This window comes from Lissotriton vulgaris, chromosome 2_1, assembly GCF_964263255.1.
Source record: "Lissotriton vulgaris chromosome 2_1, aLisVul1.2, whole genome shotgun sequence".
NCBI classification, from domain to species: domain Eukaryota; kingdom Metazoa; phylum Chordata; class Amphibia; order Caudata; family Salamandridae; genus Lissotriton; species Lissotriton vulgaris.
Genome location: NC_141687.1, coordinates 83943388 through 83970574, shown reverse-complemented (window position 1 = coordinate 83970574; position 27187 = coordinate 83943388). Strand labels below are relative to the sequence as shown.

The window sequence follows — 27187 nt, the reverse complement described above, 5'->3', positions numbered from 1 at the left end:
TGATGACAGTATATTTAGAGACCACCACCATCCGGGAGTTTTCAATTTTGGGTTTGACTTGTAAGAGGTCTTCTCTTCTTATGTTTGTGCAATGGGCTAAAGCCTTATCCAGTGTCTGTTGTGGATACCCACATGCTTTGAACCTCTCCAACATGTTGGACATTTCTGTCTTACACATGTTGTCATCTGATACAATGCGTTTGACACGCAACAATTGTGAGAAAGGTACATTTTCTTTCAACCCAGGTTGATGAAAGCTCTGGTAATGTAAGATTGAGTTACGGTCAGTGGGCTTACGAAACATCGTTGTGGTTTTTTTTCCAGCGTGTCTCTCAATTTTCACATCTAGAAAGTGTATACATTGTCTATCAAGATTCCAGGTGAACTGTATTCGGTCATTGACCTCATTCCATGTTCTTAAGAAATCACTTAAGGCATTCTCAGTTCCTGCCCATAAGATAAAAATGTCATCGATGAATCTCAGGTAGAGTTTCCCAAAAGCTTGCCACACTGGTTGGTTCAAAATGTGTGATTCCTCAAAAGATTTCATAAATATATTTGCGTACGATGGCGCAGCGCAATTTCCCATGGCCATTCCGCATAGTTGGTGAAACCATTTCTCAAACACCGTAAAGTAACTGTGATATAAGGTAAATATCATCAGTTCCATCAATAGTACTTGCAAGTCTATATCAAGACTAGAATTTGAAAGTTTGTGTTCAACAGCTGTTATCCCTAGGTCATGTGGTATCGAAGTGTACAATGAACAAATGTCCACTGTGCACAATACCAGTTCCTGGTTCTCCAGCAAATCAGTAACTTGTTTCAATTTGACCAAGAAGTCCGTGGTGTCTCGAACGTGTTATCTGGTGTCTAAGACAAATGGCTGGAGATATCTATCCAAAAACTTGCCAATCGTTTCGTGGATGCTCCCTTTGGTTGAGACAATTGGTCTCATCGGGTGCTTGTGCACCTTGGGCACCATATATAGAATCGGTAATTTGGGATTGTTAGGTGTCAGGTAACGTCTTACTCGATCAGTGATGGTTCCATTATCAAACGCCTGGTTGATGATTTTAATCAGGATAGAGACGAATTCATTGGTGGGGTCTGTTTGTAAAGACGAGTAGGTGTTGATATCCATCGTGTGCATGTGCACTTGTTCCTCATAATAAGAGGCGTCCATGATGACAAGGGCGCCCCCCTTATCCGCAGTTTGACAAACTATGGAGGGATTGTTGGCGATCCTTTGCAGAATGTTTTTCTCCTTTTTTTGTGAGATTCTCATGTTTAATGGTAGATTGAAAGGGCAATGTGGCAATGTCTCTTTTAACCAAGTTTTCGAACATGTCAATGATCTTGTGGCTCACAGGTTCCGGGAAGGTACTGTGGGGACGAAGTCCTCGTAACATATCATCCTCTAGCATGGGTGTAGTCACTACATTTTGGAAATAGTGACGTAGACGGATGTTACGAATTAGCTTAAAGGCACTGACCTCCAGTTCCAAGGTGTTGGTGCAGGTAGTGGGTACAAAGAATTGGCCTTTCTGCAAAGTGCGTGTTTCCTCCTCATTCAACTGTGTAGAGGAAATATTGATTACTAAGTTTTCTTGCCCCATTATTTCCGACGGTTGCCTTTTTTGACTTTCGGTGGCTCTTTTTCTACCCCTGCGGGTTTTTCCCCGCCTGGGTCGGTGGTTTGCTCTGGGCTTTGCTTTAAAAAATGAACCGCAGCATTAGATGTGCTGGGTTGTTGTTGTTCAGCACGAGAAGACGGTCTCGTGGATGATTGTGCTCTGTAGTCACCATCAGACGAGGACGTTTCGTTTTCTGAATATGGGTTGTAGGGACGATTGGGGCGTCGGCGGGCGTACACTTCTGCCCAAGTGTACACCTCGCCGAGCTTATAATCGATGGTGCCCCTCTTAAACTTTCGGAATTTGCGTTCCTGTGTCTCACATGTGTGTTTTTCCAATTGGGCATTGACATCTTCCTACATTTTGGCCAGTTCGGGACCTTCCATGGCATTGTTCATCTCCGTACGTACGCACTTGAGTTCCTGGGATAGATCTTCGAGTGTTTTGAAAAGTTCCTCAATGATGAGGAGAATCAAGTCAAGTGAGCATTTGTTGAGGATCGCGAACCATCGCTCAACAAACCTCATGTTGTTTTTACACAATAAAGGTTTGAGGGGTACCCGTAGGCCCCTGGGGATCCGCTGGGCTCGGTGATACCGCACGAGTGTGCTGGCGTGCAGTTTCTGATTTGATTCCTTTTTTAGTAGGTAGAGCAATTGTTTGATGTTACTCTCCACACTGCGTGTGTTGGCAGAGGAAATGACTTCCTCCTGGATCATTCCATAGATTTTATCAGTGTCACCAGCCGTGAAGGCGAAAGTGTCAGCTTTGCGTTCGGTCATGTTGAATACCAAATCATAATTCATTTTGTTCAAGGTAGCGTGCCAAGTCCTATGGTCAGAAAATAGTGAAATGACAAAAAGTGAGGGGGAGGACTTGCACAGCTGGGTAAATCCCAAAGGTAACCAGTTCTAACGGTATATCAGCAGGGATGCTCCAGTTATTGTGCGCTACGGCTCCGCCACCATGGATGCGCCACATTTACAATGTGGCGCACCATGGGGCCAAAACAGCACTGATGCGTGACGCATCTGTGCCGTAAAGGCGGCGCATTGCTGGAGTTGAGTCGCAAGTGCGACGCAGCTCCAGCAATGCTCTGGGGGGCCCTATCTTTCCAATGCTGAGTCAATCCTTACGCCTGCTTCAAGCAGGAGCAGGGTTTTGATGCAGCATGGGCTCAAAAGTGACTGAATTAAATCGTGTAGATTTGTACTTTTAGGAGGCGTTCCTGCACCAGAAGCCCCCACCCCTGCGCAAGGAACGCCTGCTTCTGGTGCAGGGCTCTACAACGTGATGCATCTCCCAGATGCGTCACGTTGTGAATACCCCCCAGCATGGCGCATCTTTTGCGCCACCGCTGCATCATTATTATTATTATTTATTTTTGTAAAGCGCGATAGTCACCCGGAGGTATCCCAGCGCTGAAGAACCCTGAATTCACCAGGTCAAACGGAGCCAGAGACTAAGAAGGGCAAGGAACGAAGGGGGAAACTGAAGCAGCAAGAGGGGAGGGGGGGGTACAGAATTAGGGAAAAAGATGAGTTTTTAACAGTTTCCTGAAGCGCAGGTATTGGGGTTCAAGACGTAGGTTACGGGGGAGTGCGTTCCAAAGGCGGGAGGCTTGAACCGAGAAACGTCTTCCTCCTGCTCGGGTTTTTCTGAATCTAGGGATGTTCGTAAAGTTTTCTGCATTGGAGCGGAGGGGCCTAGAGTTCCTGTAGGGAGTGACCATTTTATTGAGAACAGGAGGGCCTTGGTTCTGCAGTGTTTTGTGGACGAGACATAAGGCTTTAAATTTGACTCTCTCCCTTATGGGGAGCCAATGGAGGAGTTTAAGAGCGGGCTTGGCAGATGATCTGGCCGGGGTGTTGGTGATGATCCGGGCGGCCGCATTCTGAATAATCTGTAGTTTAGTAAGGGTCGCTTCGGGAGCACCCAGATAAATCACATTACTATAGTCCAGTCTCGATATTATGAGACCTTGGACTAAAAGTTTTTGGGATTTAGGGGGGAGAAGAGGCAGGACTTTCCTCAGAGATTTTAAGAGGCCGAAGCAAGTCCCTGCCACCTTCTTGGCTTGTGAGGTGAAGGAGAGATCGGAATCGATCCACACCCCCAGGCTTTTCACCTCTTTCTTAGGGTCAGGGGGCGGGCCCAGACAGGCTGGCCAGCAGTCCAGGGGAAGTGAGGCTCCTTTCGGGCCCAGTATAAGGACCTCGGTTTTTGTCCCGTTGAGTTTTAGGGCTGATCTGTTCATCCAGTGATGGACCTGGGTAAGGCAGTTGAGCAGATCAGCTTTCTGTTGCTTGGGGTGGGACAGGGACACCACTAGTTGAGTGTCGTCGGCGTAGCTGACGACGCTCACTCCGAAAGGGATGATAACCTCCTCCAATGTGGACATATAGATATTAAATAAAGTGGGGCTCAGGGAGGAGCCCTGAGGAACACCACATTGGAGGGGCATTTCGGAGGAGCGGGCGTTCTTTTCCCAGATCTGGTACGAGCGTTGGGCCAAGAAAGATGAGAGCCAGGATAAGGCTGTTCCTTTCACTCCCACCCTAGCCAGTCTTTCGATAAGAAGTTGATGGTCAACTGTATCGAACGCTGCACTGAGGTCGAGGAGGATCACTGCCACTGATCCTCCCCCATCCAATAGTGCTCTTGCCTCCTCTACAGCAGCCAGAAGGGCGATATCCGTGCCCTGTCCAGGTCGAAAACCTGTCTGGGAGCTTTTTAATTTATTATTGGTCTCCAGGAACTGAGAGAGTCTCCTATTGACCAATTTTTCTGCGACCTTGCTTACTCCCGGCAGAAGGGAGATGGGTCGGTAGTTAGCCAGATTCTCGGGGTCCAGCGTAGGTTTCTTCAGCAGGGCTTTTACCACCGCCTTCTTCCAGCTTGGGGGTACAGCTCCTTGTTGGAGAGAGGTATTAATCAAGTGGGTCAGGGAAGGGATGATAGTGGGGGCTACCTCTTTAAGGATACAGATAGGAGCAGGGTCACTAGGGGAGCCGCTCTTCATAGAGTTGAGCACATTTGATACCTCATCCATCGTGACCTGGCCCCATGTGGACAGGTAGGTGGAGGTGTGTGGGCAAAGGATGTTTTCCTCGGGGCTGGAGGGGGGGATGGTTTCCAGAATAAGTCTGATTTTATCGTGGAAGAAATTGGCCAGTTCCTGGCATTTCTTCAGATCGGCTTCAGGGTCGGCAAAGGGTCTTATTCCTTGTCCTTGGGGTTTAGACAGCTCTTTAAGGATGGCGTAAGCTTCCTTACTGGAGCAACCTGCATTCTCTATTCTCTCCTGAAAAAACATGCTTTTGGTTTTATGAATAGTAGTTTTATAAGTCAGGAGAGAAGTAGAGTAGAGGATTTTGTTAGTTGCTGTTTTGTCGCGCCTCCATGCGCGTTCGGTTTTTTTACACTCTTGCCGCAGAGTTTTAAGCTCAGGAGTGTACCATAAAGCAGGTGGTATTCTTTTAGGTTGTTTAAGGGTGGTAGTTATCGGGAGCAACGTATCCAGTGAGGAAGTGATCCAGTCGCTGAACTGTTTGTCAGCTATATTGGGATCAAATGAGAGCGCAGGAGTGGACTCTGCAAGAGAGGCGGCCCAGGTCTCCGGAGATAGTTTGCGCCATTGTCGGTCGGTGACTTGGGTTTTTGGGATCGAGTAAGTGAGAGTGGAGATTTCCCAAAAAAAGGGTACCAAAAAGTGGTCCGTCCATGGTAAGGACAGCGGTGGGTCAGAGGTCATTGTTGCTATGTTGGTGAGGATCGGGTCTAATAGGTGGCCTTTATCATGAGTAGGCTCATTATTCACTAGACGGATGTCTAGAGATGTTAGATCGTTCCTGATGTCCGATGCTGCTCGGTCCATGGGGTCCAGAAAATGGACGTTCAGGTCACCTAGTATGAGGAAATTGGGGGCCGAAGAAGCTAGTTGTGAACTGGTTTCGACAATAGCGTTGGTGAAATTACCCGGGGCTCCTGGTGGGCGGTAGATTAGAAGTCCTGCCAGGGTAAGGGCTGGGGCGACTTGGATGGAGAATTGGCCGCTCTCACAGTCCTCAATACCAGCGTTGGTTATGCGGCAGGTAAATTGTTCCCTGTGGATAATGGCTATCCCGCCTCCTCTCCCTCTTGGTCTATTAAGAGTTTGACAGATGTACCCGGTGGGGAGGGCCGTGACAACATCTGAATCGGTATTGTCAGAGAGCCATGTTTCCGTTATGAACAGAAGGTCAAGCTCCTGGTTCTGAATCAGGAGGTTCATTTCGGTAGCATGTTTGGGGAGGGAGCGGCAATTAAGAAGTCCTAGTTTCAGAGCAGAAATGGGTGGTTTGGAGGTGGGAATCAGAGTGCATTGTGAACAAGTCGAGAAAGCCTTACCTGCAGTAAGCGAGTGGTGGCAGGCTAGGGTATTCTTAGGTCGTAGGTTGTATAAGGTGTCCGCTGTATACGTTACTCGATCCTGAGGGGTGCCAGGCATAGTGACGGGGCCTAGGGCCTTCTGGGCCCGGACGGGCCCAGACGGGCTTGCCTTTGGCGCGCTGACGGCGCGCCCGCTGCGCCCGTCCGCTGCGCGTCCGGTAGTTGCACATCCTATATGTACGAGAAAAAGGGGTGGGTGGGCGTGGCCTAAAGTGGGCGTGGCCTCTCTCCCTCGCCGAGAATGGCGGCAGGGAAGTTTGTTGGTCGCTTAGCGTTGCAGCGAAGGAGTCGCTGTTTTGGTGACTCAAAGCCCGCTTCAGGAGGAGAACGGGTGAGTGAAGTGAGATTAAAAAAAATACAGAGTATTTTCGGCGCTTTTGTGACACAGATACAATTTTTTTAAAAATGAGGGTTTCTTCTCCCGGCTTCCGCCTCAGGAGCTTTCAAGATTCTAAGCGAGTTGCGCTGAAGGCAGCGTTTAAGTACCAGGGGTGGCGGGTGGGCGTGGCCTAAAGTGGGCGTGGCCTCTCTCCCTCGCCGAGAATGGCGGCAGGGAAGTTTGTTGGTCGCTTAGCGTTGCAGCGAAGGAGTCGCTGTTTTGGTGACTCAAAGCCCGCTTCAGGAGGAGAACGGGTGAGTGAAGTGAGATTACAAAAGATCACAAAAGTGATGCAACGGCGGCGTAAAAGAGGCGCAAGGGGCTTGTAAATCTGCCCTAGAATATTTGCCCGGAAGTCACTATACGAATTTCCAGACAGTAGTCAGCTTCATTTAATATCAGCAGGGGCACAAGGCAAGGGTGCCGGTGCTCCTCTCTTTTATTTGCATTATATATTGATTTTTTTTGGGATAAACTTAACCAGCATACAGACATAAAACCAGTCCAATTTCGGCAGTTGAGGTATAGAGCGCTAGCCTATGCCGACGACATAGTTGTTATTACAAGGGATATTGTCACTGCGCTTCCCGCAATTAAGACTTTGGCTAGCCAGTTCGGGTGTTTGTCCGGCTATAAATTAAATATAGAAAAAACTCAAATACTTTATTCGGGTGCTGATCCTCCGGCAAATATTCCAATATTTCCAGAAGCCACATATATGGGAATTAAAATTACAGCGTCTATTGGAAATATTCCGGAATTGAATATCAACCCTGTAATGGAGAAGGTGAATGCAACACTGGAGAGGTTGGACCATCTTCACCTATCCCTTCACGGGAGATGTAATGTATTAAAAATGCTGGTTTTACCGAAATGTTTATATATGTTCAGAACAATCCCCCTAAAGTTCTCTGTGTCCTCTTTTAGTAAATTAGCGAGGATTTGCTCTAGATTTTTATGGGGTACCGTAGACTGAGAAGGGCATTCAAGAAGATGGTGCTACCAAGATATTGTGCGGGCTGGGGTATTCCACATTTTATGTTATATTATTGGGCTGCAATGATGTAATATATCAGCTCCTTGGTAGTCGGGGATGGGGCCAAACCCGAGCCATGTCACAGACCATCAATATATGAATTTGGGTTGGGGGACGAAACCAATGAGTACTTAGTTAAGGTAATTAAACCTAGTTATTTTAAAAACAAAATGTAAGATAATTAAGGCAGCGTATGCAGTCTGGAAACAAGTCAAACGTGAGATACAGATTCCAAATCTAAACACCTACACCCCATTTCCAGCTCCTAGGCTCCTACCTATAATTTGCTTGCATTTTTCTCTCTGAAAATAATTGGGATGAAGCTGATGAAGGTTTTATAATCATATACGCAGGTTTTTTTTAAAAATATTACTAAGGCAGCGCCTCTAATAAAATATTCCTAGTTACCCTTCTTTGCCCCTGAATATGTTTTAGTACCCTCTCAAACTTTTTTACTCCACTTAAAGTGCTAGATAGATTCATGTAGGCCCCATTGCTAAAGTGTTTCTGCGCTTGAAGAATATTTGCATGCACTTCCATTTCTACCCATGTCATATGTGCCAACATACCTGTCTCAGCAGGATGACTCATGATTTGTTAAACCACATACAACTTTATTTTTGCTGTCCCCTCCGTAAAATTGTCTTCAAATCAATGCAAGTAAACTAAATTCCTCTGAATTTTTTTTTTAATGTCCCTCTTTCTTGCTTCCAAATGTTGGCCTTATGCCGTGTATGGTGTTTTACTTTCCTAAGCTCAAGGAGAGAGCAGGCCTGTCTGTAAATGTGTGTATACTGAAATAAATGTGTTCTGGAAGTACCTATGGTTCAAGTACAAATGTCAATATTTAATTATACTTAGTGTGTTTAATAGACAGGACAACTGTACTTTCCTGATAACTTGCATTGGTGTAAAATGCGTTTGGAAAAAAATGAAACTATTAATGAGTCTAACGAAATAAATCAGGCATATTCCGCTTACTTTGGAAGCGTTGGAACGTGGGGATCCAGTGAAATATGGAGGTCATCACCCTCAACACGCCATCAATTAAGCACTAAGTTTACAGCTTTAGGCATGTCACTTACAAATCATCAACATCATGCATTTAAGTCTAATTAGATTTAACTGAGCCAACAGACCCTTCAACATTAAATGCAATAAAGTGTTTGGTGCACGGCTCCAGTGGCTAAGTTTGATGGCTCTCCAGATAGCCACGGTGCACAGTTTGGGAACCACTGCCCTAATGGGTGAGTGGTCGTAGTTTACAAGAACATGACTGATTGAATGTTTTAAAGTGATATTTATTGTTTTCAACAAAAAAAGTACATTCAGTACTTTAGATCATCAATTATTATTTCCCACAGAAAGAACAAATCACCACCTCATTGAACACTACGTAACACATTTTTGCACCTTGGCATCATATTGTAGCATGAAGGTACTCATTATTTCTAGTTGGGAATTCCTCTGGTCATTGTAGTAAGTCTTGTTCAAAGGTGTGCCAGTCTATTAAACCATCTGCCAACTTGTGTCTGTACAGGATGTATATATGTGTATGTATCCCGTCTGCCATGGCCCATCCAAGGGTGTCTCCGGGCAGTCCTTTATTTTAGGTGCCAGATCATACAGCCCAGGTATTCTTACCATTGTCAATAATTCAACAAGCTGTGCAGAGTTACCCTTAGTTATAGATGAGAATATTCCCTGCAGGCCACCCTCTAGCCCCCAATGTCAGACTTTTATTATGATGGTATCTCTCTGCCCCTAATGTTGTATGTTCTGCCATGGTGTTTCTTAACCCCTTCCATGCTGGTGACGTAAGCAGGTGTTTCTAGAGGGCCATAGCGCGACAACTGTGAGGAAATATAAATTTTATGGTCCAGTAATGTTCCCTAACGTGTACCCCACCGTCTCCATGTACCAGCTTAAAGTGCATGTAACTTCCCTCCTGTGCCAGCTATGACAACGCAAATACATTTGCGTCCAACGTTAACATGTCCTCTTTCAGACCCACCCTGAATGGGTTGAATGTTCCGTTCCTAAGTATGCCATGCCAACGTCTTTTTGTGGTGTACTTTACACGTTTTTCAGCTCTGGCGAAGTAGGCCCTGAATTCTGCCATCAAGCCTTTTCCTGCTTTCTGACTCTGAAAGCCTCAGCCTAGGCTGCCTCTGTACCCGTGACCTCTGCCTTACTCCCTGTGCGGCTAACGGCGCTTAGCTCAGCCTGCTGCCTGCCAAGACTGAATTCAACCTTCGAATTATCTGTTCCGCTCCTCGAAAATGCATTCCTACCTACTAGTTTAAGTAAACATCTCCCCAGCTGCAGAGCAAAGGGCCCGGCCTCACTGTCTCCGTGCAAGTAATTCATAGCTCCGTTACCATGGTAGGCCCATGCCCCCTCGCATCTCATGCAGACACTTAGACGCTTATACACGCACTCACAGTCAGTATAGAATAGCCTCTGCCCAAGAGACCTTTCCCTCTAGATAATATGGTTCCCAAACATCAGATATCAGATATGATATAGGTACGAGTTGATCTGACATGCCAGACTTCTGTCTCTTTCCGCTAGCGTAAATGTCAAGCCCCTGCACCCTCCAGTTCCACGTCAATCACACGTCATGCAGCTGCGCGTGCATCCAGGGCTCAGATTTCTGCTGACATTGCAAGATTCTGCTAAGTACCCACCTACTCGTGACACTTACCTGTGACGTTTCTAGCACACACCTCTATGTTCACGCCCAGTTCACGCCTCCTGATTACGTATTGCTAACACGTGTATGCTTTTATCTTGTTTCTCTCAGCTGTTACGCCTACTGTATTGGTATTCATTCTATGATTAAAGTATAAAAGTTATGTCTTGTCAATAAAGTATGCTCTATCCCTTCCTGCACCCCAGTGGTGGCAGGAACCCGATATCCGATCTGGTACCATGACCATTCCTTTTTAAGGAATAAAACCCCTAAGAACTCTAACACCACGGACTCTGCCTCTTTCTTTCCGATTGAGTTATTTTTGTTTAAGTACTTACCTGCATAGAAATTAAGACGGTAAATCAAATATTTACCACAATATTTTGGCGCCCGAATAGGGACCCTCCCCCACCCCACGCGCCGGTTGGTGCGTTGCAAGCTTTGCCCCCTGCCATCAGTCAAGACGGAACTACGCGTGCCCGCAGGATTTCCTGTATCTCCCTCTGGCCCACGGAGGTGACGGAGACTGCGATCAGCACCCAGACGAGGCGGTGAGGAGTGCGGAGGATCCCGACCAGAGCCTAGCCGAAAGAAGCAAGGTCCGAGGTGTCAAGAGGCCCACCAGTTTCCGAAGTATCCACGTGTCGAGTCGAGTCGAGTCCAGTCCGGTCCAGTCCAGTCGAGTTTTCCGAGGCCTTCCGATTCCGTGCTTCCCGGTGAGTACCATTGCTGGGACGTATCTAGACGGGTGCATTATTATGTATCCGGTAAAGACGGGTTTGGGTACACAAACACGGTCTGCACTGTTTTAGACAGTGTATCTGTACTGTTTAGCAGTATATCAGTTATTCAAGTTCTTGCACTGTCCTCGACAGTGTATCTGTGCTGTTTAGCAGTACATCCAGTATCTAGGGTAGAGATCTATGTTCAAAATGTCTTTCATGTGATTAATGTCGTGGTATGAGTGACTGTTTGATGTACATTATTGTGTTTTTGTGTAACTAGCTGTATTCAGAAGTAAGTAACAAATATCGAGTATCCAGTATTAAGCAACAAGATGCCGTTCTTCAATAAACTAAGACAGATAGGAACTAGGAAAGGGATGCTAGAGGAAGAAATTCCTATCCCCCCTAGGGACACGCCCGGAAATTTCATGTACCATAAGCATGGCATAGACGCCATATTGTATCTAGATTTATGGGCCGATTATACTAAGCACCTAGAAGAAAGACACAGATGGCCCGTTACAGGAACGTGGGATGCTGAGTGCATCCTGAGAGTAGAAGAAGCACTATGGAAAAAGAAAGCCAGACAATCTCAGAAAGACGCCATAGAATTTTGGCGTAAAGAATCACACAAACGCGCTGAAAAAGCGCTCCGTAGAGAAGATAGACATAGAGAAGAGTCAGATAGAGCCCGAGAAAACGAATTAGTTACTGAAGGGATCCGAGTAAAATCAGAACAAGTAGACCGCGCGCGAAACAATCTTGTAAATGGCATGTACTTAGTGGCCGAGGGTTCGCCTGAAGCCACTTCAGAAATACCAAAAAATCCGCTGTCACCATTGGTTCCAACTAAAGTAAATCACAGGACTACTAAGGACATATTTCTGAATTCCTATCTAGATGATGTAGCACCCGCTTACACCAATCCACGTGCCCACGTCCCGCCTACTGACGGTGACGGAAATGGCAACCCGCCTCCAGACCATATCCCGCCATTACCGCAACAAGGTTCCCCCGTCCGACAGCCTGTTCCTCCACCTCCACCACTTCCCGCACCTAAAATTAATATACCAAATCCGTTTTTACCTGATCCTATTAAGAGACAAGTTCAAGTACACATACAGACTCCACAGAAGGACAATGCTCAAGCCTCTGGCTCAGGAGGTGCGACAGGGGGTCTCCAGACCCCGCCAGCAACACACAGATTACACCTTAGGGACATGCAGAAGCACCCTATACTCCAATCACCCCGTCTCGACATACTCAAAGAACAACTTCCAGTCTGCAGATACGATCCAGTACCCGGCAAGGACGATAGAATGTTGATAGCATCACTACGCTTGCGACAAGCTACAGATTACCTAGTGTTATTCTCAGGGATGACTGACCACCTAGATAGAATATATCATTTTGTCCAGACTGGGGAAAATCCCGACAGTATTAAGGAGGCCCTGGCACACCAGAAAGTTGACACTCAAGCATATATATTACGTTTTTTCATAAATTGCTTAATAAGAGAACGAGACAGGCCTGAGACAGACCAGGATGAAATGGAAGCACTAACCAAGTGGGGTCAAAATATATCCGAAGGAAAACATTATAAAGTGAATTGTATAGCCAGTATGTACAAGAAAATAAGAAAAACAGTAATAGAAATACACGAAAAAGAAAAAGAAAATGCCTCCGAGGAGGAGGAGGAGGAAGGACCTGAAGAACAAGAAACGACTACAGATACGATAGCGTATGTAGGTAAAGGAACTTACCTTAGGAAAGGCATTCGTCCAGAAAGCAAGAGAGTTTTTCTCTCTGGCATATCAAAACCAAATTCTCCTGAATATCTGTTTCAAGACACTGATAAAATGCTTCGAGAACGAATGGGGTACCATGTACTCAATTCTATGGATGAACAAGAACTAGCCCGGTCAGCAGTACTATGGGCTGACAATCCTAATATATACAATGATGACACAGTAGCGCAGACATTTCTGAACCTATCCCCAGAGGAGCAGAAATTAGCAGGTGTATATATGATTCAGCACCTCCTCACGTTATACAGAAATAAACATTCTGATCCAGGTCCCTTACACGATACATTAGAAGCACTACTCATGGATAGATGGAGAGGCCTAAGCACTAAGTTAATACAAATAATTCTAGAACAACGGCACAGATACAACACTTTCTTAGGCCCACAATATGTTTCCGCTTCGCCCCCAGAAAGAAAAATGTATCATATGGAACGTCTTGAAAGGCAGAACCCATTACGAGAAGTACATCCAGTTATGGGCACCGATAATACCCTGAAACGTGTGTATGTATACACACCTCTGACCAAGTTAGAACTATTGGAGATGAAGAAACTAATACCTTGTCATGATAAAGACCCGGCAGGTTTTCACCGAGAACTTAAAGACATGTTACTGATGGGGGATTACACATATACTGATGTTATGAAATTATTAAAGGTATTGCTGCCTACCGGCATTTACGAGAAACTAAAGGAAAGAGAATGGGAGGTGGGAGACAAAAAGATTATATGGACAGAAATAGAAGACGAGGAAAAACTTCGTACTCCAGGGCAAGGCCTTGGGGAGAAAACTAAAGCATTACCAGGTTTAATAGTACAGGTCTTGCCAAGATTAGTGACCACTAAAAAGGAAGACTGGGACGCAATCTCAGCCTGTAAACAGAAACACGATGAAGATACCAGTGACTTCTATTCAAGATTCGAGAAATGTTTCATTATTAATAGTGGCCTAAAACCAGGTAGCGAGTCGTACCCCCATCTTTTTGTATCGAAGTTAGTAGAGAATTCCCTGACAGCAGTTAAGAACCGTGTATATAAGGTTGAGAGTACATGGCAAGCAAATACGCCATCCCAAATGTTACAGATGTTACAATACCACCAGAACAGAATCAGAGAAGAACAGGATCATGAACAGAGACGCATGAAAGACACGAAAATGAAAATGTTAGTGGCCCAGTCGGTTCCAGCCGACGGCCAGAGAAAGGGTACGACCCAGACAGGTAATGCCACAGCTCCCGTTAAAGGGACATGCAACTATTGTAAGCAGCCAGGTCACTACGTACATGAATGCCCAGTCCTGAAACACAATATAGCAACCGGTAAAACTAAAGAAAGACCGCATCCGCCTAGACAAGACCAGGGCCAGCAACAGACTTCACAGAATGCACAACCTATGCATGCTTCATCACATACAGGACAAACTGCAGCGGTATCACAGCCACAGCCACAGCCACAGCCCATTGCCGCGACACAGCAAGTTTCACGACAGATGTGCCAGTATGCCCAATCTGATTATCCCGATTATCAACGATACACATGAAACAGCCTAGAGAGGGAGGTTGGCTTGCCTCTTATTGAGGTTCCTGTAGATCAAGAGGGTCCTTATGTACACAGTCAAGTATTGGGAAAAGACAGAAAGTTTTTAATTGACACAGGGGCAAGCCACACAACAATTAGCCATGATGAAGTCCCAGGGGCACCCCTCTCAGGCTCACAGAATGTTTCCCTTGGTTTTTCAGGACAGCCTATTGTAAATGAGGTATCGAAACCCGTCCCCCTGGCTGTGGGTCCATTATCACGTGTTACAGACTTGTTACTTACGAAATCATGCCCAGAAAATCTGTTAGGTATTAAAACATTGAAGGCTCTAGGAGCTGTGATATGTTGTTCTCCGGAAGGAGTTAGACTTTTCTTGCGTGACTTTAAGGGTCACTATGTATTACGAGAGTTTGATGTCAGATTGAAAAATGTACCGAAACACCTGTGGGCTCAAGGCCCAACCGATGTAGGCTGTATGCACATTACACCATACCGTGTTACACTTAAACAAGGAGTTGTTTTACCGAGAATAAGACAATACAAGTTACCACCCGATGCTGTAGTGGCTTTACTGGAAATCATTGAAGAGCTCATTGCCCAAGGAGTGGTCGTAGAGACCGACTCCAATATCTGTAATTCCCCTATCATTCCGATTCTTAAACGTACTGACCGCAATGCACCGCCAGTATATCGGCTGGTGATTGATTTACGAGAATTGAATAAATGCATTGTTCCACAGTACCCTGTGGTTCCCGACATCTCATCCCTATTGACTGCTATTGATTCAGAAGCAACGTTCTTTACTGTAATTGACCTCAAGAACGCCTTCTTCAGTGTGCCCATTGATCCAGAGAGCCAATACCTCTTCGGATTCAGTTTAAATGGACGAAGTTTCAAATTTTCACGCGCACCTCAAGGATTCACAGAAAGCCCCAGCATCTATAGTCAAGCACTGAAAAGACAACTTGATTGTATCCAAATGCCAGTTAACACTGCTTTACTGCAGTACGTCGATGATCTGCTGATCACCCCACGAAGTGAACCCGAATGTGAACAAGCATCACTGACAGTTTTACATTTTCTGGCCGACAAGGGACACAAGGTGTCTCCTTCGAAGCTACAATTCTGTGTTCAGCAAGTTGTGTACTTGGGTCACTTGCTGTCCAAAGTGGGGAGACAGCTCACACCTGACCGTATCCAGTTAATTGTAAATATGCCACAACCCCAGACACAAAAGGAAGTGCGGGCCTTTATAGGCCTCACCTCGTACTGCAGACAATGGATTCCTCAGTATGCATTTCTAGCTAAACCACTCATTCAGTTGACAACACAGGAGGCAGCGACTTCGACTGTCCTTCCTTGGACTCAGGAACATACACAGGCCTTTGAGGAATTAAAGAAAGCTTTATGTCAAGCACCAGTTTTAGCAACACCATGTTACAGCAAACCTTTTACACTTTTTGTCACAGAACGTGATGGTACAGCGTTGTCTGTCCTCACTCAAGATCAAGCAGGTTCACATAAGCCTTGCGCTTATTTTTCAAGTACATTGGATTCAGTAGCCCAGGCACTCCCTGCGTGCTTAAAGTCAGTAGCAGCAACAGCCCTAGCAATCAGACAGAGCGATTCAATTGTCTTAGGACATCAATTAACAGTACAAGTTCCACATTCGGTAGAGGTTCTTTTAAATCGAACCCAGACTCAACACTTGACTATAGCACGACTGACAGGTTATGAATTGACGCTATTCCAGCCACACATAGAAATCAGACGCTGCAGCATTCTGAATCCCGCAACATTGTTACCTTCGATTATGACTAATTCAGCCCCGCATGATTGTATAGAGATTATTAATGCAGTAACAAAGCCCCGACGAGACTTAACAGATGTTCCATTGACAAATCCAGACCTGACACTTTATGTGGATGGTTCATGTATGAGAACAAACACAGGTGAATTAGTGGCCGCATATGCAGTGACCACCGAAACTGAAATTAAAGAAACATATCGTATTGATACACTGTCCGCTCAAGCAGCAGAGCTCATCGCTCTGACCCGAGCCTGTATATTAGCCAAGAACAGAAATGTTAACATATACACAGACTCTCGGTATGCTTTCGGAGTCGTACACGACTTCGGAGTGTTATGGCAAGAACGAGGTTTTTTGACCTCTCACGGTGCCAAGATCCAACACGGTCCTCTCATTCAAGCACTGTTAGATGCAATACATCTGCCTTCAGGTATATCCATCATGAAATGTAAAGCACATACTAAAGTTACAGATTCCGTTTCCCAGGGTAACGACCTGGCAGACCAAACAGCAAAACATACAGCATTGACTCACACCCAGACAACTGATGTGACAAAGACAATAGTGCCGACACAGTGTATGACAGTTAGGGATCCCACACTAGATGTAATCGATATTCAGACACATGCTACGCCAGATGAAATAAAGAAATGGACTGAACTAGGAGGGATCCAGACAGATCAGGGATGGATGACGAAGGGAAAATCTACATGGTTTCTCCCCGACTCTATGGTTCAAGTCATAATAAATACAGCACATAGTCCAGCACATCTAGGAGAAAAAGCTATGTTAGACAGTTTACAGAATCTCTGGTACAACAAACACTTACGAGCAGCAGCAAAACAGAAAGTGCGTACTTGCATGATCTGTTGTCAGTTCAATCCAGGTAAAAGCGTCCCTGTAGAGCAAGGTGGATTCCATCCTCCCGATCACCCTTTTGAAGTCCTCCAGATGGATTATATCCAGATGGACCGTTGTCGAGGATTCAAGTACGTCCTCGTAGTTGTTTGTGCACTTTCCCGTTGGACCGAAGCATATCCAGTCCCAGATTACACTGCTCCGACCACTGCCAGGCAGCTGGTTCGAGAATTCTTCCCCCGGTACGGCTTGCCTCGTGTCGTGTACTCAGATAACGGACAGCCATTCTCATCCGAACTCATGAAACAGGTTTCCCTTCTGCTAGGATATCAGTGGAGATTCCATTGCGTCCGACATCCCGAAGCCGCTGGCCTTGTAGAGAGGCATAACCAGACACTGAAAGCACGCCTCGCTAAAATATGTAAGGAGAAAGGGGTCGACTGGATAGTCGCCCTGCCAGTTGCACTGTTCTATATGAGAATGGTCCCCCATTCGAGATCAGGACTATCCCCGTATGAAGTGGTCTTTGGACGACCACCGAATATGTGGGGGACGCCCATGCCTAAGAAAATAACCGATGTTGATTGTAACATGCTGACAGATTACCTTGCCTCATTGATGTCTGCACTCCAATCATGTCGTTCACAGGTTGCTGCAGCCTTTCCCGATGTCCGTCCTGGAGATACGGTGGTAATTCGCAACTTCGACAGGAAAAGCCCGCTGGAGCCCCGCTGGAAGGAGCCGAAGATCGTCCTTCTTACCACGAGGACCGCAATCAAAGTGGAAGGCCGAAAGGGGTGGATCCACACGAGTCATATTAAAAAATGTAATGAACTGTTGCCAGAAACTGACTCGTCCACCCCCTCAAAGGACTGCCTCGATACTAAAGACTTCAAAGTTCCGAAAAGAGAGAAAACTCCCCAAGAGGAGTATCGAACAAAACTCCGATCTAGCAAGTCAGACAGTTTAATTGTTTAAGTCCTCCCCTAGGTGAATCGGTTAAATAGTTTCTGACATGTATCCCCTAGATCGAGATAGAGAGAGAGAGAGACAACTCAAGAAACGTACATATTGTAAATCACTCCGCAGTCACTGTATAGTGACATTATTGATTATGTTTTTTCTAAGCCTTCTGATTATTGTTGCTAGTATATTGCTTCCCATATACTACCCTATCTTCAAGCGTGAACAATCTGCTTACAATGTCACTGCCGAACATTCTTTTAGTGAATTACCTCCGCATGAACTATCTTACAGACTTGCGCTGCGCAACAATACATTCATTAGTATGTTACATCACTCCCATCAGACTAATAATGCTACAAACTGTTGGATATGTGGCCGACTCCCTCCCTATCAGAAATACAAGGGAGTTCTGCCTCTCTTTCCGTACCCGTTCACTCACAATGGCTCATGAGGAGCATGGTTTAGAATAATTAATTCCTTAGATCCTGATATTGCTGTTTTCAAAGGAAACTGGGTTTGGGGAAACTTGAACTTAGTTCTGCTTAACGCTTGTTATCCTGACAAAAAGGGACTCCCCATTAGAATAGGAACTGATCTAGAAAATGAAGTATATGGATTAGGTAATTATACAATTAACATTATGATTCTTACTGTCGAATCCGAAGCCGCACCAGTGCTCCCTGCTATGTCAGTATTACCAGTCACTGGTGATTTATGTGTCAGAAAGAAGGGTTCAGTACACTTAGGTCATAGCACATGTACTACTGTGGTCGAATTCAGTGATCAAGGCAAATCTTCCTTTAGAGCTACTCGACATTCTTACTTTGTTTGTGACCATACCGCATACATACGCTTACCTCTAGATTGGGATGGTACCTGTTACATTGCATTCCTTCTGCCACCTGTTTTTCTAGCCCCTCCTGATTATCACAGAAATTCAAATCTAGTAAAGAATAGACTCCGAAGAGATCTCCCGATTGTCGACTATACTGAAACGGCATGGGAGCAATACACAGATTTCAATAAAGGATTCTTTTTCTTCACAGGCCCCGTCCAAAATAGTAAACTAATACGCAGATTAACTAGAACACTCGAAGCAGTAGTGAATGAAACTGCCTCCGCTCTAGGCAACTTAACAGAGGAGCAATCTGCCATGCGGGTTGTTGTTCTCCAAAATCGTCTTGTTATTGACGTCATCCTAGCAGATAGAGGCGGAGCTTGTAAGGTCATCGGGTCAAGTTGCTGTGTTTTCATTCCAGAAAACGCGCCAACGGTATACCAAGCTATTACACGTCTTCATAAAATTGCAAGTTTAATACATCAGAATCCAGGCACCTGGACTTGGTCCGGTTGGTTCTGGACAACGTTGACCGCTTGGGGATGGAAGATCCTATCTTTCCTAGGCATTGCCCTTGTCATAGTATTCAGTTGCTGCCTGTGCCTACAGTGTGGGCCAGCGATTTGTGGTCTGTGCGCCACATCGTGCATTGCACATTCCAGTTTTCACTCAAAACGCGAAAAGAAGAAAGAAGAGCAAATGATGTTACAAGAACAGACTGATCGATTCATGAGGATCGATATATCATGAAGGGTCCGTAGGGAACAAGGAGGGAATGAGGAAATATAAATTTTATGGTCCAGTAATGTTCCCTAACGTGTACCCCACCGTCTCCATGTACCAGCTTAAAGTGCATGTAACTTCCCTCCTGTGCCAGCTATGACGACGCAAATACATTTGCGTCCAACGTTAACATGTCCTCTTTCAGACCCACCCTGAATGGGTTGAATGTTCCGTTCCTAAGTATGCCATGCCAACGTCTTTTTGTGGTGTACTTTACACGTTTTTCAGCTCTGGCGAAGTAGGCCCTGAATTCTGCCATCAAGCCTTTTCCTGCCTTCTGACTCTGAAAGCCTCAGCCTAGGCTGCCTCTGTACCCGTGACCTCTGCCTTACTCCCTGTGCGGCTAACGGCGCTTAGCTCAGCCTGCTGCCTGCCAAGACTGAATTCAACCTTCGAATTATCTGTTCCGCTCCTCGAAAATGCATTCCTACCTACTAGTTTAAGTAAACATCTCCCCAGCTGCAGAGCAAAGGGCCCGGCCTCACTGTCTCCGTGCAAGTAATTCATAGCTCCGTTACCATGGTAGGCCCATGCCCCCTCGCATCTCATGCAGACACTTAGACGCTTATACACGCACTCACAGTCAGTATAGAATAGCCTCTGCCCAAGAGACCTTTCCCTCTAGATAATATGGTTCCCAAACATCAGATATCAGATATGATATAGGTACGAGTTGATCTGACATGCCAGACTTCTGTCTCTTTCCGCTAGCGTAAATGTCAAGTCCCCTGCACCCTCCAGTTCCACGTCAATCACACGTCATGCAGCTGCGCGCGCATCCAGGCCTCAGATTTCTGCTGACATTGCAAGATTCTGCTAAGTACCCACCTACTCGTGACACTTACCTGTGACGTTTCTAGCACACACCTCTATGTTCACGCCCAGTTCACGCCTCCTGATTACGTATTGCTAACATGTGTATGCTTTTATCTTGTTTCTCTCAGCTGTTACGCCTACTGTATTGGTATTCATTCTATGATTAAAGTATAAAAGTTATGTCTTGTCAATAAAGTATGCTCTATCCCTTCCTGCACCCCAGTGGTGGCAGGAACCCGATATCCGATCTGGTACCATGACCATTCCTTTTTAAGGAATAAAACCCCTAAGAACTCTAACACCACGGACTCTGCCTCTTTCTTTCCGATTGAGTTATTTTTGTTTAAGTACTTACCTGCATAGAAATTAAGACGGTAAATCAAATATTTACCACAACTCGGTAAAATAAAAACTGAAGACCTTCTGAAACATAACTAGGAAACCCAGAATAAAAGCCTCACGCCTTTTAACACATACCTGGTGCGTGGATAGTCTTGTGTATTGCTAAGTGCAATATTGTGTTTTACACAAACTATTTTACTATGAGAATTAGTAGGAACAATATTGATAAAACGGGGTCCCTTTGATTCTACAGAGACAGACTAGCGAGAGAATGTGGTGCATAGTTTGCTTTTTCTTGCCGCATACTTTTATAAACCCTTCTGCATAAATTAGTTTTCTTATGTCCTGATTTTAGTTCACTTTTATTTTATTTTATAATAGTTTCATCTGACTTTGGATGTCTTTTTATCTGATGTAATATTTATTACCTTTATTTATTTTTTTTTACTATATTATCGATGTATATTTGGTTTTATGAATATTGTACATGTGGGCAGCAAAACCCCCGCTGATGGTGGTCTTGGGGTTAGGGCGTATGCTCATGTCTACAGTTTTTAGTTGATAGAGTCAGCACTTTATAAAAAGCTCTTGTCATGGATGGCCAGTGGGCTTGAGCGTGTGCATACTCTTCCCAGCTTTACATACTGCTCATATATTGCACATGCACTTTAATGAAGTTATTGGATTTAGGCTGATCGAAACATCGATTTCCTTTATGTTATACCTACGTGTTGCAGGTGCAGTGTCGTGAGGAGTATGGATTTGCTTTTATTGTTTTCATTTTTAATTGAATGAAATGTATTGTGCTGCATATATACTTTTATGGTCATATTGACCGAAATAAAGTTTCTGGAATGATGAGGACATTTGCATTTCACCTGTATAATTCACCTTGTCTTTTTCGGCTCGTGATAGGTCTGATTCTAAAGTGCGCCTGTCTGGAAGGAGACCCCAGGAATGTGCGCTTCTTCAGGCGCTTGATCAGCGCTGCCCCTCGCAGCGCTATCGGGCATCGAGGGCGGATCCGGCCCAGCCCTGTGCAGCGGGGAGCCTCGCTCTGAGCCGGGGCAGTGACGTCACGCCAGAGCCCTCTATCTCCGGGCGAGGGGCGGGGCCGTCCCGGGCTGGCTCTTTGTGCCGGAGATGAGCAGCCGAGCCGGGCAGGCAGGGATGGAGCCGGCGGCCGGAGGCGGCGGCCGCAGCCCGGGCAGGCAGGGCGCAGCAGCGGCGGCTCCCCACGGGCTCTAGCGCCCACCGATGGGCGTTACCTGCAGGTAGGCGCTGTGCATTCCAGGCAATATCCTATCCTCTTGATGCATCCTGTGCATTATTGACAGGTCAGGTGAAAATCCCCGATTGTCGCTCAAAGTGTGATCTTTAAAGGATAACGCGGGGCGTGGGAGCCGATTGTGCAAGTTTGCAGCGGGTTTTTATTTTTTGGGTCAATTCCTCTTTTTACATCTGGAATGTCCTTGATTAAAACCCGGCTGCGTCCGAAGCAGGCAGCGGCGAGGGAGGGATGCTGGTGGCTGGACGGGAGCCAGGCTGGGATATTTCCCAGCCGCGCTGCCTGGGAAATAGATTATTTTTGTTGTGTTTCCGGAAGCCGGTGATTTACTGCCTGCACGTTTGCATGTGTAATACAGCGATGGAGGTCTTATTCTCAGGCGAGGGGTAGATGCAATACTAAAAATATTCATTATAGAAAATGGAAAAAAATACAATTTCTCTGTCTTTTTTTGCCACCTATAACGTTTGTCGCAGTGGTGTTGCCAGTGTCTCATTCTGTTTGTTGCCCCCCCCCCCCATGCAGCCATCAGATGTCTCCTTTGATGGCTGAGCCTGGGGGCAGAATGCCTCTGTGAATGGTGAATGGTCATGCTTTGCGGCTATATTAATCAGGACCGCTCTGTCTTACACAGACCCACCCAGCAGCTGCCAGTAACAGGAAGGGGTCTTTTTTCGTACACACCCACCCACCCCCTCCGCTTCCTCCCTCCTGCTCTCCCCATGGCCTCGTCTATTTCTGGAGCCATTCTTCCCACTTTGAAGCAAGCTTGGATGCCTTCTGGATTCCCTGCAAGATGTGGCAGGCTTTGAAAAGAAGCCCTCGTTCTTCCATGTTATTTAGTGTGAAGTATACAAATTTCATTTTAATGGTGATTTTTTAAATTCCAATAGATACTGATTTTTCCGCTCTAAAGACTGTTATTCACCATACAGTAGAACATTTGTCTACCAATGATATTGCCCACTTAAAACTGGTACTCATTTCATCGCCTTCTGAATGATGAGAGGCGGAGCTACACTGCCGGGATTCGAAAGCGCAGCATTGAACGTGTAAATCACCAAGTTATTTTACGTGTTCATGGTTTTCAGATAAACCATGTGTAGGCACAGAATTTGAACAGTTGAATAGCTTCAAATGGAGAACTACCTGACATACAAGCAGGATTGTTGGGTCCTCTAATTCTCAAGAGTCTGGCTTTAGCGCCTGGAAACCCTCACGTGCGATTAGCTGCGCTCTACAAAGTCACATAACATAACATTTTGCTTCTCCTTGCTTCTTACAATTGCAATAATGTGCCGTAGTATTTCTGTAGCACTAACAGCACATACAAGCAATGTAAATTATACGTTTTCTAATATTTTAGCTGTGTTTGACTCATTTTATCAACATTTGAAGAATGAAACTCTTGGATTAGCTGAGGTTTAGAGCTATGTTTGGCTTTCAGATTGGACAGTTCGATTCATTAGGCGGTTGGCTCACTACGCTTTCTAGCGTATAATGTCATTTTGTGCTTTATGTAATGATGTGCCCTTATACTCTAAAGTAACGATAACGTACATTTGTACCCTATGTAATGATCCATTTCTAGTGCCCAACACTGACAAGCTGCATGGCTGTCTTCCTTCATTGTTTCCCTTGTATGGGCCTTGTTTCTGGTTAATCGTCACCTTCCACAAAGCCCTATTTTAATCGTAAGTCATTGGTAATAAACTTGACAACAAGTGCACAAGCTATCCCATTGACCTTTTACCTGTGAAGGAAAAAGGTCACATTAGTACAGTAAATAACTACATTTACTCCACCTATCTTCATCCGCCTTCTCCTCTCCCCTGTCACCGACCGGTTCCTGGGCATGGGGAAAATAGGACAATTAACATGTTAGTGGCCCCACTGGGGACACGATAAGGGCAGGGGGACCCCTTGGGTCCACAGCTGTCGTCACCTACTTTGTTGCCTGAACCTTCCAGGCCCCCGTGTGAGGGTACAAAGGAGACCACTTTGAGTCCTCAGGTTTCGTTGTCGCTGCCTTCATCTGATCCATCTAGTGCTGCGTAGTCACGCAGGAGGTTGTGGATCATCTTATGGCACGCCAGGGTCTCCCTCTTCCCTACTACCAGACGGTTTCTGGTAAACAGAAGAATATCTTTAAAACAACACTGGAGCCTTCAGCAGTTCTGGAGATCGCTCAGTGTGTGTGTCCCTGGGAACAAACGATACATCACAGATGCAGTGATGCAGAGCGTAGGTATCCAGTACCTAAGCTCTGTGCCTAGGGCTTTCAGCAGGTCCTGGGCGTACGTGCACTCCCAGAAGAGATGGTATGTCGCCTCATCCGTGGTGCACCCTCTCGGGCAGGACTTGTATCTGTTAAGTCCTCTTGCATGCATGAAGGCTCTCACTGGAAGTGCTCCTTGGATGAACATCCAGGCAATAGATTTGTGCTGGTTGGTCAGGCTCTTGGATGCAACGTTTCCACACATGTGGTCCACTGTGGCAGAGGGAAGGATGCAGATCGGTTCTCTGATGTCCTTTGCTCTTATCTGGCATTGGGCAAGCTTCGGGGTCCTAGTAGCGGGGGCGGCAGCCTCAAGCCCGAACTCTTTCACAAACTTCTCCACTTCCTTGTAGAACCACGGGGTCTCCCAGTTGTACGGGACGGTGCTCACCCACTCTGCCCATCCAAGGTGCCTCCACGTTGGCAACAGGAAGAATCATGCCATCAGAAAGCCGACGTGGCTCTCATCTTCGGTTCTCACGCAGTGGCTCATGAAGATTTCTCTCAGGATGGTGGCTAAGTCTGGTACTTCTTTGCCTCCCTTGTCGTGGATCTTGAACATCACCGCCCTCTTCACTATGTCCATCTTCGAGCTCCAGGTGAAGTACAAGATCATTCCCGGGATGGCCTTGGCCATGCAGTACTGCAAAGGCCACACTTGGGCGACGTACTGGAGCCCTGGCAGGGTCTCGTTCCGCAGGACCAATGACATCCCTCCGGTAGTCAGCTTCCGTAGGCTCCAGAGTCCCAGCTTCTGCCTAGTCTTCGCCAGCCTCTCTTCCCATGTCTTCTCTGCTGCACGTACTCCGCCGAACCAGACTCAACGGATCTTTAGGAAGTCCTGCTTGATGGGTAATGTCAATTGGTCTCGGGTGGAGGTTCAGTGTCCGAAGAGTAGGGTTTCTGACCTGGTGCCTATGATCTTTGCTCCCGACGCTTTTCCAAACTCTTGAGAAAGTCATGGTACTGATCAATAGGACTGACGAAACACGTGTCGGCTGTTTTTTGTCAACCCTACTTTTATAACGGATCTTCAAATAAAGAAAATGATAATATGAACTCTTTGCTCTTCTGTCCTGTCCGAATGTGAACATCACACAATATCTATAGCTTGACTGTCGTTTAATTACAGTGTGACCAATCAGTCATTTATTCTTATTTGTGCTTTAGGATTGTGCTCTTTGACCCCTCTTTCTGTAGCTATATAATTGCCAATCTCTGATTGGCAGTAGTCTCTCCTGGTAGTGAGTGACAGTGATCTATGTAGCACTCCGTCCTAAAATTTAAGATCCTATTACAAATCCAGTACAATTGTCTATTTGAAAATAATTTGTGTATGTGCGGTTTTTTTCCATTTTGGAAGCACCACTACCGATCTCCTTTGTTGCCTTTCCAAACTCTATACAAGTCCTCTCCAGTTCTCTCACGAATGGTCCGTCCGCGCAGAAGACTAAGACGTCGTCCATGTAGAGGGAGCACTTCACTTCGCGCTTTCCGGTGTCTTCCTGGGGCTGTCCCTCCTCTGATGTTCCTGTTCTGTCTGATGCATTCGGCGGGGAGCTCAATCACGCAGATGAACAGAAGAATGGAGAGCGGACAGCCTTGCCTGAAGCCTGACAGGATGGGGAAGTTGTCGGTTTTCCAGTTGTTACCCAACGCTGCGCTAGAGATATCTCTATACATTGTGGTCATCATGTCACAGAAGTCTCCCAGCCCCACTGCTCTGCTGCATGACTGTCACTACACTAGCAGCATTGCAAATCTCTATACTCCAATGCCTGTGACTTAATTTAACGGTGTAGTATGTATTTAATTAACACCGCTAACGTAGGGTTGAACATTGCTCATGGACATGCTCTTTAAGACCCTTACATGTCGAAGCCACTCCAGTGGGCGATATAGGAGGATTTGTTAGAATCTGCTGACATCAGCAACTAATCATTTCTATAGTGAAAGGGTTCATGGGATGCAATGCATATTAATGCCCAAGACACCGGCCGGAGGTTCTAAAAGCCTCGAAGGGCCGGCCTATGTCGGCAAGAGCAGAGGTTGCACTTGAAGCCTGATCATGGGATAAGGAGCCCTTTACGGCAGTATTTTGATGAATCGTTGCCCTAAATTTGAGGTAGAATGTAAACTCTGCTTGCTTAGTAGAGCCACATTAATTAAAATAATATAGAGTTAAAACACACCCTTCGGGCGCAGGTACTTTTACCATTCACTCTGCCACATCACATTGCATTTTGTGGATTTTGGAAGAGTCCCTGGCAATTTCGTTCTGTTCTGTTCCTGTGCCTACGTGCACCTCAAAATTGAGCTCACACCCACCAGGCCCCTAGTCTTAATCGATCCTTCAAATGTATTTCAGATTTCTCTCCAATCCAACCTTTTCTAGCCCGCCTCGTTTAATATTTCAGTACCCACACTACACCACTTTCCTTCTCTGAGCAAGTGTGCGGTGTTTCTACTGCACTATTTAAAGCACCCGGCGTTAAAACCACAGGGTATTCTAATGTTCACTTCTTTCTGCCACTCCATCCTTAGAGGAGTCATTCTGGTTTCATCGACCGTGGAGGGATTGAAGTCTGCATCAGCCGCAAGAGGCCTGGAAAGTTTGTCTGTTCTACTGGATCACTGAAATAATATCGAGGGACAAAATATCGACTTGCCAAAATATCGTGGACAAAATATCGACAGTCAAAATATCGAGTTTGTATCTACAAACAGGTAAGTACAAAAATATCGAATACAAAATATCGTTTACAATAATATAGATGTAAAAAATATCGACTTTATTAAAAACAGTGTTAAATTAAATTAATATTAAATTTTAATTACTAAAATATACTTAAAAATACTTAAATTAAATTATAATAATTAAATAATAAATGAAAATAATAAAAATAATTTTTTACAATCTTATTTGTTGACCCTGAACCCTAAAATATACCCTTTTACC

The 27187-nt window shown here is 45.6% G+C and overlaps 1 protein-coding gene across 1 annotated transcript in view; it reads left to right on the top strand.

Moving 5' to 3' along the window:
* The first annotated feature begins 21792 nt into the window (after nucleotides 1–21792).
* The window catches only part of TMEM169 (transmembrane protein 169), a 75535-nt gene continuing 70140 nt past the window's right edge, over nucleotides 21793–27187 (top strand). The window contains exon 1 of the mRNA XM_086954494.1: nucleotides 21793–21936. The gene's annotated coding sequence lies outside the window, so the exon portion shown is untranslated. The remainder of the gene's footprint in view (nucleotides 21937–27187) is intronic.